Below are 13,577 nucleotides of genomic sequence, written 5' to 3' on the forward strand. Positions count from 1 at the left end.
CTTCCATAAGAGGTGAAATGCTGAAGGATGAGTAGGAAAAATGTTCCAAACAGAGAGAGAGCAGAAGGACTTCAAAAATAGTGAGTTTTTTTTTTTTACAGAAATGATGGATGAGAGCCAGAGAGTATTAAATATAAACACAGAGAGGTAAGCAAGGCCTAGATCACAGGTTTGTATTAATCCTAGAGGCTGTGGATGATTAATGAAGACTTTTAAGCAGGAGAATAACAATCAGATTTGTGTATCAGAAAGCCAACTGCAGCAGTAGTGGAGAAAATGGATCAGAAGGGAGTAAGACCAGGAAGGAGACAGCATAAACCAGGCAGTTAGGAGAAAAAGGCTTGAATGAACGTGATATATGCCCGTAGATAATCGGGTATGGAGAGTGAGAGAGGAGATAAAGATGACACTTTGATTAGTGGAAGGGAAGACTGAATAAATGGTGGCACCATCAATCAAGATATGGGATCATTCAAGGGAAGGAATAGCTTTTTAAAGGGGAGAACATGAGCTCACTTTGAACCATATGGAGTTCTGCTGTCTAAGAAGTGAGATGCACTAAGTACTTGGATATACTGGTGGGGAAAGCCTGGTAAAAAGAATGGGGCTAGAGACCTAGGTTTGGGAATTGGCAACATCTACCTAAAAACTGAAGAGATCACCCTTGGAGATCTGAGGTGGGGTAAGAAAACGGACAAAGATGGAAGCCTGTGAAGCACAAATATTCAATGAACACTCAAAAGCAAACTGAAGAGAAGTAATCAGAGTTGTAGAAGAAAAGCCAGTCAAGTATGCCATACTAAAAGAAAGGAGAGAATTAAAAAAAAAAAAAAAGATTGTGGTAAATTTTAAATAATGCAGAGATCAAGTACAAGCAAGGATTGAGAAATGTCCTTAAGGGAAGGAAGCACTGGTCTCCTAGGTAAGCTCATTGTCAATGATGTGGAGAGGTCAAAGCAGATGGTAAAGGAAAGAGGAGCAAATGGAGATAAGATTAAAATTTCTTTTAACTCTTTTAATTAACTTGGCTGTGAAGAGAAGGCAAGAAGTAGAAAAGTAGCTATAATATAGAGAGGACTGGAGGATAATTTTAAAAAATTAGTTAAAAAGAAAAGGGATAACTGATGGCACAAAATCCCTAGATCAAAAGAGAGAATTCAGAGTATATAGGAAAATTAGTTCAGAAAGAAAGAGGCTGAAATCTTCCATGTAGATGGGAAGGCAAGAGATAAGCAAGCAAGCAGGGGAAAGACAGGTGTGGAGCTGTGAGAACCAGTTTAAGGCATCTTCTACAGAAATTCCTATTTTTTCCATAAAGTAGGAGATGAGGCTGTCTGCTGAGAATAAGGGAAGAGAGAAGAGAGTAGAGGGCTGGATTGAACATAGTTGTGAAAATCTGAAATAGCTACTGTGGTAAAATAACACAAAAAAACCACTAATGGGGAATCAAGCCAGTATCAGTATGCAGGAAGAAATGGAAATGGGATAACTTGCAGTTAGGAAAGGCTTATGGAAAAGGCTACTGAAATAACCGAGGTCTGAGTTGTTGAGTACAAGAAGTAGAGTAATGGCAAAAGTAACAGGAAAGAATCAATATAGGAATTTGTTAACAAATGAATCTATGACCTTTCCTAATTAAACTGCTTCTCCTCCCAAGGCCTCCAGAGCCACGAAGGCAGGATCAAACATCTTCAGTTATTTCAGCTCCTGTTAGGAACGGAAGCTATGGATGGTTTGTCCCTGCCTTGCCCCCAACATTCAGGCATTGCAGTCCAAAATGTTTGCTCTGATTCTTGAATGATGGTGCAATAATCCAATTTATCGACCCATTAAACCTCAATGACCATGCCTATTTAAATACCCTGTATGAGCAGTGATCAATTCTAACAGCTGTCCAATCAACTTGGACAATTCTTCAAAATGATCCTAGATTCTTGGTTACTGTCCAAGCTCACTACATCACAGACTGATATGAAAAGAAATAAAATCAGTGAGCCCTACAAAAGTAGAGTCCATTCCATTGCCTGGCGTGCTTTTTTAATAACCTACACAGGGGATTCCAGGGCACGCAAGTTGGAAAGCCACCATTTTAAATCAACATTAGTATTAAACATATTAGCTTTGAGATGAGTGCAGGACATACAAATGGTAATGGAAAGCAGGTATGTGGTTAAGTTAGGAGGGATAAGCAAAGAGTAATAAAGCTGATAATCACCACCATTCAGGGGATAGGTGAAGCTCTGCATTAACAAAAGACTGATGGGAAACCATTTACAGAGAAAATATACCAGGATCAAGATTAACCCTTAGAACATGTGAAGCCAAAGGACACTTCATTATATCTTTTAAACACATATATATCAAAAGCACTCAGAAAGAGCACATCCATTTTCCTGCTTCTTAATCTCTTGAGGATAGTTCAGGTGAACTCTGAAGTTCATTTCTTTTTTTTTTATTTTTATTATTATTTTTTGAAGTTCATTTCTAAAGACTGATCATCAACAATATTTTCGGTAGCTGTATGGCATCCTTTCTCTGAAGAAATATGCAGTATGCTACTGCTCTGAGCCACATTTACCTAACCTACTTCTAATCTTGATCTTTCTAAATTAACCAAATGGAGAAAAACCACCTCCAATTCTTTATAGGAGCAAAGAGGTCTGGTAAGTTACAAAGGGCAATAGGCAAGAATAAGTAAAGCTCTAGAGAAATTCGAGAAAGCCAGCATACGTGCAGATGTCCTTAGAGGGACGCACTAATTAATCACCAGTAGTTTCTCTCTCTCTCTCTCTCTCTCTCTCTCTCTCTCTCTCTCAATGGAATTCCTGCCTGACTGCTGATCTGGGTGCAAGCTAATTTCCCCCATGGTGAATACTGCTGTTGAGATGCAGAACTCTCCACCATCTGTTACCCAGAAATAGCATAATGACAGATTATCTAATCCCTTACATTTAATAGATACAAATGGCGCTCTTGTAACACCAGTTTCAGTCATATCCTCATTCACGTGATCTGTCTCCGCCCCATAAAAATTGGTCCTCCCACTCTGCTGGTGATGAATCTGATCTGAAGTTTACCCCCAATCTTGCCTAAAGGTCCAGATGCTTCACCATGAGACATTTTCCTAAAATATTTTATTCAGGAGTGGGAATACAGCTGTTATTCCAGATGCATCTGAAAAGGGGCACGCTGAACAAAAAGAAAATCTGTCTCTAGGAGACTGGCTAACCTAGTGTGCAGGGCAGTGCCGCCTTGAATTAGATCAGGTTGAAAATTTCAAAAGGGACGACAAAGGTGAAGTCAGAGCTGATCTGGGGACAGTGACAAAGGGAGAAATGCAAAAAGAAATCAGAAAGTTAATTGGTAGCAAGTAATACAATACTAACAGGAAAGCCTCTGCTGTTTTACAGATTCAGGGGTTCTAGACTGACCCAGGGTAGCACTAAACAAAAAATGGGAATCCGACATCTAGAAAAACAAGGACAGGTTCACAGAACCAAATAATTAGAAGAGCACAATCCCTAAGAAGTAGAATGGAAGAGGAAGTGAATTGTCCTATCACCGGTGACTAGTATAGAGCCAATGCAATTAGAAGGAAGTGAAAAGCCATCAGAATGTATTGAAAATAATTTCCAAAACCAGCAATTCCTCAGAAAGTGAGCTTCCAGGGTCAAGAGAAAACATTACAAGAAATGCACTTGCAGATAAAGGGATACCAGGTTTCCAAGGTGGGGTGGTTTCTTGTTCATTTTGAATATACAATTCTTTGGATATAATTGAAACCATCAAATATTTAAAATACTTATTAATCTAGAGGTATTGTTTATTTATTTTTTAGAGGTATTGTTTAAAACTTTTCAGAAACAGTAGTCCTCAAGCTAAACTCTCTATAAGTGTATGCAATATACAATGTACACCATCATCAGAGCCACTTTCTAAGATTGTTTTCTTTCAACTTATCTATCTTAAGATTTTTACACATAACTGTTTGGGAATCTACATATAATGTTGTTATCAGAAATACTTTAAGTCACAAGGATTCATTTTCATAACATTTGGATGGCTGGTTTTATTACTTGTTCTACAGGTATCTATTCATTCCTCCATAGCTTAAGTCCCTACAGACTCAGTCTCTTTTTAACTAAAGTTTTATCAGAACATAGCCACACCCACTTGTTTGCATATCGTCTATGGCTGCAAAGCGGAGTTGAACAGTTGCAGCAAAGACCTTATGGCTTTCAAAGCAAAAAATATTTACTATCTGGTCGTTTACAGAAAAGGTTGTCACCCCTGCCTTACAGTACTGCTTAAAAAAACAAAAAGAGAGAGAGAACTTTAAAAGGTCACTTTCTGGGATGCCTGGCTGACTGGCTCAGTCACAGAGCACACAGCTCTTCTTGATCTCAGGAGTGTGAGAGTTCAAGCCTCACGCTGGACATGGAACCTGCTTAAAAAAATAATAAATAAAAGGTCACTTCCTATGACATCCAGCACTTGCAGTTAGGGAGACATACTCAACAGAATAAGTATTACACTGTGGAAAAAAAAATTTGGCTCATTTTTATGATTCTGCAATGCGATCTTCATGTACCACGGACTGAGGTTTTATCAAGCTCACTGGTGTGTTCAAAATAAACTACCTGGGGCACCTGGGTAGTGCAGCAGGTTGTGAGATCAAATCCTGTGTAAGGCTCCACACTCAGCCCAAAGTCTACTTAAGATGCTCTTTCTCTCTCTCCCTTTGCTTCACCACCCCCGCGGGCACACGGTAGTGCACACTCTCTCTCAAATAAATAAATCTTAAAAAAAAAAATTAACTGACGAAGCACTCAGTAATACATGAGCTTCTGTGAAGACTCAAAGTAGGAAGACTTCCCCTCATCTGAGCACTGGCAGGCAGGGAAGGCCTGTGTCTGGCATTTAGAGTACTATGCTCCAGCGTACAAGACTCTAGAGTACACAATAGCCCCTCTCTTCCAAGGAGCGCTCACAGTGCCACCACTAAGAGTAAGGAAAGCAACCAACACTGTCATCTCTGTGGCAGCAGAAGGCATGCAGTACAGTGAAAAGTCACATGGAAAACTGGACTTGCAGCACGATGAATGTTACGTCATGAAGCAGTGGTGAGCAAGAAATAAAAGACTATACTTCAATTCCGTCAGGCAAATAGTAAGTATTGTGGGTTGGTGATTACTCTGATTGGTCTTCATTATCACTGACACTGGCCTAGTTGTGTTACTCATCCTGGACCTAACCTTGTTCATAAAATGAGGGAGGTAGACTTGATAGTCTTAAACATGTTTCCCTACTATAAAATCTATTTGGCTAGGGGAAAAAAATGTTCTATGTAAAGACATGAAGATACACATTCTCAATGCAAGCATTTTTCAGGAAATAGCTGATAAGGTGAGCCTGACTTCACAAGTTGAGAGATCTGTCCAGGAGATGAAGCTATCAGAGCAGACTCCTACTTCAAATCCAGCTGTCCTGGGAAAAGGTCACCCTGAGCTGATAAAGACACTGTGTTCACCCCTTCGGCAGCAGCACGTGGCCTGGGAGAGCAGCCATCCATCCACAGCACTCTCAATCACACATGCCACTGCCAAGGCAAGATTCACGGCTCTGGCGGCAACAGGCCAGTGTTATCCAATATGCATGAAATCAAAGTTTTCATCATTTCCAGTGGTCAAAGGCCAGTGAGTGATAAATCCCAGAATACTAAGATTAATGAAGGAGTCATTAAAACCCAACATTAAATCACTTCTGTAGCCACTGCTGAGAGTGATGTCTGTAATACATTACCAGGTTGATTAGAAAGAAACAAGTTCCATTTAGAAATGAATTACCTGGTTTTTTAAAAAACTAACTGGATGGCTGTCACAGCAACTTTGCTACTACAGGAGAGATAGTGGCTAACATGTATGTTATGTCATAAACAGGAAATTATCATCTCAAAATCAAAAGGAACAGAATATGGGAGGGGGGAATAATCTCCTAAAGACAGTAAGATGGAGAAGGAAGTCCTGACACTGGCCAGATTTTACTTCTTTTTTTGAGTGCAGGTGTGTGTGTGTGTGTGGGGGGGGGGGGCACTCGTGATTCAAACAATCCAAACCAAAACAGGAATACTTCTTGTTCTTGATTCCTCCCCTCTCTGCCAAGCTACTTGTGAGAAAGAATGACATCTCTCCCTGAAAACAAGTCTTGAAGGATTCTCTAAGACCAATTGATATAATGCAAATTCTTATGTCTTATAATCAGATAATATTCAAAATATTTAACATATGGCACTGGCCAGTTTTTCAAACTTGTATAAACCAGCTGAGTATAAGCTTTGTTTATAAAAACAGAAAGGTATGCAACAAAACAGCTAGAGTCATAAATGTGGTTGTATCTAGAAGGGCATTAGGATAAAATAGCAAATCTCTTGAGGATATTAATTTGGATTAAAGGTTGCCAAATATTTATGCCTCAATCATCAAAACATACATCAGTAATTTCAGATGCATCAATCTACACTCCCAAAAGAAAACAATTAACTCTAGGGCTTCTTCAATATTTAACTATTGGCTCAAGTCTTTAGTAAACCCCACAACTGGCATTTATTGAGTCCAACAAATAGATTATACTTGAATTTCTTTGGTCCCCCAAAATATTTAAAAGATATAGTTTGGCTTAGTTAGCAACAACACTTCATATAGCCAAAGAATTCCTCTTAAGGAGAAAATGAAAACAATAGTTGCCAACTAGACGAAAACCTATGAATATGATAATTACAGATAAAGTAAAAGGAAAATTAGAAGTCTAAGTTCAAAGCTCTTTCCTTTTTTTTTTTAATTTTTTTTAATTTTTATTTATTTATGATAGTCACAGAGAGAGAGAGAGAGAGAGAGAGAGAGAGAGAGAGAGAGGCAGAGACACAGGCAGAGGGAGAAGCAGGCTCCATGCACCGGAAGCCCGATGTGGGATTCGATCCCGGGTCTCCAGGATCGCGCCCTGGGCCAAAGGCAGGCGCCAAACCGCTGTGCCACCCAGGGATCCCCTCAAGCTCTTTCCAATGTTCTACACCTTATTACCTCAGGTACACAATTTAACTCGAGGTCACGTCAGTGGTGAATGGCAATAAGGCCATTAAGTCAATTGGCAGTAATAACTAAGATTAATTATTAATTAATAATTAACAATTAATTATTAATAATTAATTATTTGGATAAAGTCTGATTCTGCAAATCCACAGACTTCAAACTAAATCTAGTGTTTATGATTAAAATCTGGGGAGGGAGGGCTACATAAGGGAAAATCCAAGGCTACTCTTTCGCAGAGAGCGATATAGGCCTCACTCAGGACAACTGGCACAAAAGCCACAAGACAAGGGTCAAGAGAAAGGCCTATCATAAGAAGAGAAGTATGAGCTGGGACATCCTGCTGTCAGTACTAAGACTGGCCCTCACTGCATACACACAATCCATGTTCAGGGAGGCAGTAAAAAGAACTGTGCCTTGAGGCTGGACATGGGGAACTTTTCTTGGGGCTCCGAGTGTTGAACCAACAAAACAAAAATTCCTGGTGCTGTCTACAGTGCATTTGCCAATGAACTAACTGGTCAGCCCCAAGACTCTGGTGAAGAACTGCATCGTGCTTAATGACAGCACACCTTATAGATAGTGGTAGGAGTCCCACTATGTACTGCCCTGGGGCTGCAGGAAGGGACACAAGCTGACTCCTGAGGAGGAAGAGATTTTAATCAAAAAACAATCAAAGAAAATTAAGAAATATGATGAAAGGAAAAAGAATGCCAGTCTTCTGGAGGAGCAGTTCCACTAAAGCAAGCTTTTTGCATGCATCACTTCAAGACCAGGCCAGTGTGGCTGAGGAGATGGCTATGAGCTGGAGGACAAGAAGCTAGAGTTCTAGCATATTGCTCTGAAGAAAAAAAAATCCATGGCTAGACTTTAAAGCCAGTAGGAAAACCTCTCGCATCACTGCTACTACTTCTCTCACCCCTAAACACACCCCTAGTTCAAGTTCTCTTTAAGAATGTTGAGAACAGGTTTAAAGAAACTTTAAATTACTAAAAAGAGACACTAAGATATTAAAGAATATTAGCAATATTATTTGTTAGTTTTTTTTTTCTTCAACAAAGGCCAGATTAGGGCCTTAGGGGAAGAGAGTAGGTAAATGACTTACCAAGGTCATGCTACATGCTGGAGGCAGACCTGGAAATAACCATTACCCCTTTAGCCCCTCCACTGCTCTGCCACTCTGTACTTATTTCTAGGCAGAGTTAATGAGACAGAAATTAGTGGAGGTAAAAGGCTAGGCTTAGGGACCAAAACTGATCTAAGAAAAAATAATTTGTAAAGTTTCTTTTATTCTCTCTTACGTATATTTATACTGAGAAGAGAGAAAAATGTTGGTTTTAGAACTTCCTGTTTCCTTCAGATTTCTTTTCATAGTGCTTATTAACACTGGCTGCACATTAGAATTACCATTCAAAATATCAATGCCAGGCCCTATGTCAGGCCAGTAAGTCTAGAATCTCTAGGGGTGCAGAACAGTATTTTTAAAAGAACAAATATGGGGGGGGGGCACGTGCCTGGGTGGCTCAGTAGGTTAAGGACCTGACTTCAGGTCATGATCTTCAGATCCTAGGATGGAGCTCCACATACAGCTCACTGCTCAGCAGGGACTCTGCTTCTAGCCACCGCCCCCATACTTGCTGTCTCTCTCAAATAAATAAAATCTTTTTTTTCAAAAGGGGGAACAAATATAGGTACCTAGATTTTATATATGGGGCAACCATTATTTTTTTCTTAAGTGCCCCAGATGGTTCTATCACACAGTTTTGAGGAAAACTGCCCACACAGAAAAGCTCAACTAATATATTCTCTTCTTCCAAATTTCAAGGGCCCATGAGTGACCTCACACAACCTAAGGCCTCCCAAATCATAAAATATGTTAAAGAACCTGGCACTCACCAAAGAACAATAACCTAAGGTTTATGGGTAAGCACAGACCAATTTTTGGAGCTGGTTCAGGAACAGCAAATTCATTCCTATTGGTTTGATTTAAGTCAGAGGAAGACAAGTGATGGGTTGTGAGAGCAACCAGAGAGAAGATTCCCCATCTTTTTCTCTTCAGAATAGAACTGCCAGTTGCCATGCAACATTTTCTAGGCAGCCGTGATGAGCCCCCTCCAAAATGTACGCATCATTTGGGGGGGGAGAGTACCCCACCTCTCAGGGGAATAAGGAATAAATAAGCAATCGTGGCCATTATGACAAAACCAGGCCTACATACCCAGTTTATTATTAGCCTGACATTAAACACCACTTAAAAACAAAACAAAACCACCCGCCCACACAAACACACACACCAAGACAGAAAATTACATAATGGCATCTGGAATGATCTGCTCTGACAGTGAAAATAGAACCAGCCAAATCAGAGGTCTAGTAAAGACCAAAATGGGCATGAGGTAGCCCCAGAGAGTCATTTTCAAGTCCTCTATAGTTTACCCAAATTTTAAGATACATAATGCTTTGTTTAGAAGAAGAATTTCAAAATAATATTCTAGGTTCTGAAAGGTTGTCATTCTGCTCTGAGAAATACCAAGTCTCTATTAAGTGGAAGAGTAACTCTGTGTTCTTTTAATAAACCCAATCATCTAGAGAAGTTAGAGGAAAATGATCTTTACACAGGTGGAAGTTCAAGAGAAGTTTTGCATATGGCTCAGAGAGGGAAAAAAAAAAAAAAAGGCCCAGTAAAGACTTCCACTACCAGTCCCGTTATGGGTGATAGTTCACAACCCAGCCAGTGGGCACCACAGGAACAGGAGAGTGGTGTTCTTACTCCCTAGAATCCATGAGTAAATGGACCAAGACCAATGTCAGTGTGGCTGTAAGTTTAGGATAGGAAACGGCTTTAGACTTAACTGCTTTCAGAACCTCTGCAAGTAAAAGCTCCAGATGAGTCTCCACTTTAAAAAACTACATCAAAACCAAATTGTTTTTTGGTGGTCAACATTTTTCTCTAAGAATTAGAAGACCCAATACTTTTTCACTAGATGATTATTAGCTCTTGTAAAAGCAACAAATGACCCTAAAAAAAGGCTAAGGATTTTGAAATTTCTTCTCTCCTACTCTTTGGGGAGGGCAGGGTTATTTTGGTTCTTGGCTTTGAAACACAGTTAGCTACTAGAGAGCCTTTGTGGTCAACCTTCACTCAGTGGTCTGATCTCTCCACAGCCACAGGCTGTGCTAGGCAACAAGTGAAGGAACAGTTTCAGAGGGAGGTTTTTGAGAAAGTGGTGACAAGAATAAATGTTCTGCATAGTTGCTTCTTAAAGAAAAAAAGATTTTGCAATCAATGCCAATGTGGTTGGGTGGGGGTGGTAGTGAAGAAGAGATGGTCTAAGAACTACCATATAATTCCCCTTGCTGTTGACCTATCATGGTTTATTAATCATAGTTTTAACTCAAAAAAAAAAAGCTCACATTAAAGCAACAGTCTGCTGAGTCATAGTTGATATATAAGCAGATAGGTCAGAAATCCAAAAGGCTCCATGTAAAACCCACACTGGAAACTTGAGAGAAGACAGCGACTTTTACCTGTTGTGAAGTTCATGCTGTTATTAAACATCTCCAATTTCTATCATACACTGACTTCAAAGGTCCAACTATTTAGTCTCGTGAAGTTCCACTTGTTGTAAACACATTTACTGATGTCATAAAAATTCACAAGGGTGTCACCACAGAGAGGGTCATTCAGTAAACTCCACAGAATACAACTTTTCAGAACTATTCAGGTGGAAAGCACAGAATACAATTTCCTAGAACACTTAAGATTAGTAGCCCTATGCTTTTCAACTATTTGATATATGTAGATAGGCAGATCACTAGCTGTAACATTATATCCAGATAGGTTGTTTGCTAGCACACCTCTTGCTTTGCAAGATTTTTTTTTTTTTAAAGTAGGCTCCATGCCCACTGCAGGGCTTGAAGGCAGTATCCTGAGATCAAGGCCTGAGCTGAGACTGAGAGTTGGGCATTTAATTGACTGAGCCACCCAGGCATCCCAAGATGCTTTTTTTTTTTATTTTTTTTTAAATTATTTATTTATGATAGTCACACAGAGAGAGAAAGAGAGGCAGAGACACAGGCAGAGGGAGAAGCAGGCTCCATGCACCAGGAACCCGACGTGGGATTTGATCCCGGGTCTCCAGGATCGTGCCCTAGGCCAAAGGCAGGCGCCAAACCGCTGCGCCACCCAGGGATCCCCCAAGATGCTTTTAATAAATTACTTTTATTAAGGGATAAATTATATGTGTGCTGATCTTCTTAAAACATGAAAGCTTACAAGTATCACTTGTACCTTAATGCAAGTACTTATCAATCATTTCTGTGTAAACATAGTATATATCAAAAATTTAGAGGCAAAATGGATATGTTAGCCATCATGGTAATTTAAAATGTGAGAAAAGAGATAAATCCAATCGAAGGGCCTGGCATGGAACAATAAAAATGGTCTACAGGGGTGCCTGGGTAGCTACAGAGGTGCCTGGGTGGCTCAGTCAGTTGAGGGTCCAACTCCTGATTCCAGTTTGGGTCATGATCTTGGTGTTCTGGGACTGGGCCCCACATAAGGCTCCCTGCTCTGTGGGGAGTCTGCTTGTCTCCCTCTCCTTCTGCCCCTTCTCCACTCATTTTTTTCCTTTTAAAAAATGGACTACTACAAAACCTAAGCCACAGTACAATGAGGTATTTTGTTTTGTTTTCTAACTACATACCAGGTATTTCCTATATCTTATTTAAACTAACACTTAGAACATTCTGAGAGGTAACAGTATTATCAGTGGGTTAGCTTAGCCAGGAGGAGTGTGAAGACTAAGCAGAGGATGAAATATAAAAACATTCAAGAAAAATCCTTAAAAAAAGCTGAATGAGGGGGAAAAAAGGGTCAGAAATGTGCGAGAAAGGACAAAGAAAGGCCAGCGGACGCCTGGCTGGCTCAGTTGGTGGAGCATGTAACTTTTGATCTCAGAGTCATGAGCTCAAGACCCCCCCCACCCCCCGTTGGGTGTAGAGATTATTTACATAAATAATAAACTTTAGGAGACAGAAAGAGAGGGAAAGTACAAAAGCCACTAAATACAAAATTACATCAATGGTGACCAATCAAGTTTAGAGGCTTGGAGCTGATGTGAGAACTTGTCTGTTAGATCTCAGTAAATATACTGAATATTTTAAATGCATTAGTATATTTAATCCTCACAACCACCTGATGAGATGTGAGATTATTAAATCTAAGTTACATAAGAAAAATCTAAGGCCCAAGATCACATGGCTATCCAGAAGCAGAGCTGAAGTTTTACTTCACGTCTGTTCATCTCCAAAGCCTGCTTTTATCAACAGCCAGACTCCCAACAACTTGCCTTAGATTTCATGTCAACACTAGGCCAAGTAGTCAATTTTCCTGTTCCTGGATTCATTTCTCAAGAAAAACCAGCACACAAAAGGAATACGCCCCACATAACAGCTATTCTATTAGCATGCTTATTAAATAATGGATAGTTTCCCTTTATTTTCCAAACTTCTGAAAAAGTTATGATTTTTTATTACTTAAAAAAAAAAATCACTCAGTATGAACTGGAGCAAATTCCCTGTAAAGCAGCAACACTACTGGCAGATAGCAGATTCTACAAAAACATCATTCCTATTCACCCTACCACTTTGTACTGTGCTGGCCACAGGAAATATAAAGAGAAAGGTGCTGAGATGTGGCATAGAAAATACACGGTATTTTTGCTTATTGGTAACCATGTCAAATGTCCCCTCTCCTTATCACATCAATTGCATTATCCAAAAGAATAAAGAAAGAATGCTTGGGGGAGGTCAGAACGGCAGACTGGGAACTTCTGTCTACATAACATTCTTTACAAGGTCCCACTGAAATGATAGAAAAGACAGATATGGACAAGAATAGAGCCCTAATGGTGCTAGAAAACAAGAAAGTGTGTTAACAGCATATCAGAAAGTTTGCACAAATCCTGAAAGACAGAAAGCAGATGGGATCCGATTGGCAGAGAATTGGCAGTGCCTCAAGGGCCTTTATTGACAAAATACAAAGCACCAGAGCGAGGAGGCTTTGGGGACATCATGTGAGCAATTAATGAGGACCCAGTTCAAAAGAACTGGATCAGCCAAGCCTCTTTTCTGTCCTGTCCCAATGATGCCCACTAAGTTATTAAGAGCAGGGGTTTTCTGACTCTTGGCAAATACTCAAGAAGTAATCTACCAGCAAGCACAGGCATTTCTTATATCATACATTTTGTGTTCCCCAACAGTTTACATTCCACAAAGCCACCTAAAACCCCTAAAAAAAAGAGCTTGAGAAGAAAAACTGGGTTATGGGCAGACTACTTAAACCCTATGGAACTTTCTAGCCCAAGCACTAGCAAAAAAAAAAAAAAAAAAAAAAAAAAACCCTAATAACAACAGGGGTACAGTTAAGTCTCTACTGGGCTAAATTACACTTTAGATTTCTCCTCCTTCTAGAGGAGCTTTGTTTCTACTAGA

At 39.8% G+C, this 13,577-nt stretch overlaps 1 protein-coding gene and 1 pseudogene across 1 annotated transcript in view; one reads left to right on the forward strand and one right to left on the reverse strand.

The window, feature by feature from the left end:
• SND1 (staphylococcal nuclease and tudor domain containing 1) overlaps nt 1-13,577 on the reverse strand; it is a 418,777-nt gene that overhangs the window by 209,615 nt on the left and 195,585 nt on the right. The gene's annotated exons all lie outside the window — the stretch shown is intronic.
• LOC129498116 (40S ribosomal protein S8-like) lies at nt 5,356-7,914 on the forward strand (annotated as a pseudogene).

This window comes from Nyctereutes procyonoides, unplaced genomic scaffold, assembly GCF_905146905.1.
Source record: "Nyctereutes procyonoides isolate TBG_1078 unplaced genomic scaffold, NYPRO_anot_genome, whole genome shotgun sequence".
Classification (NCBI taxonomy): domain Eukaryota; kingdom Metazoa; phylum Chordata; class Mammalia; order Carnivora; family Canidae; genus Nyctereutes; species Nyctereutes procyonoides.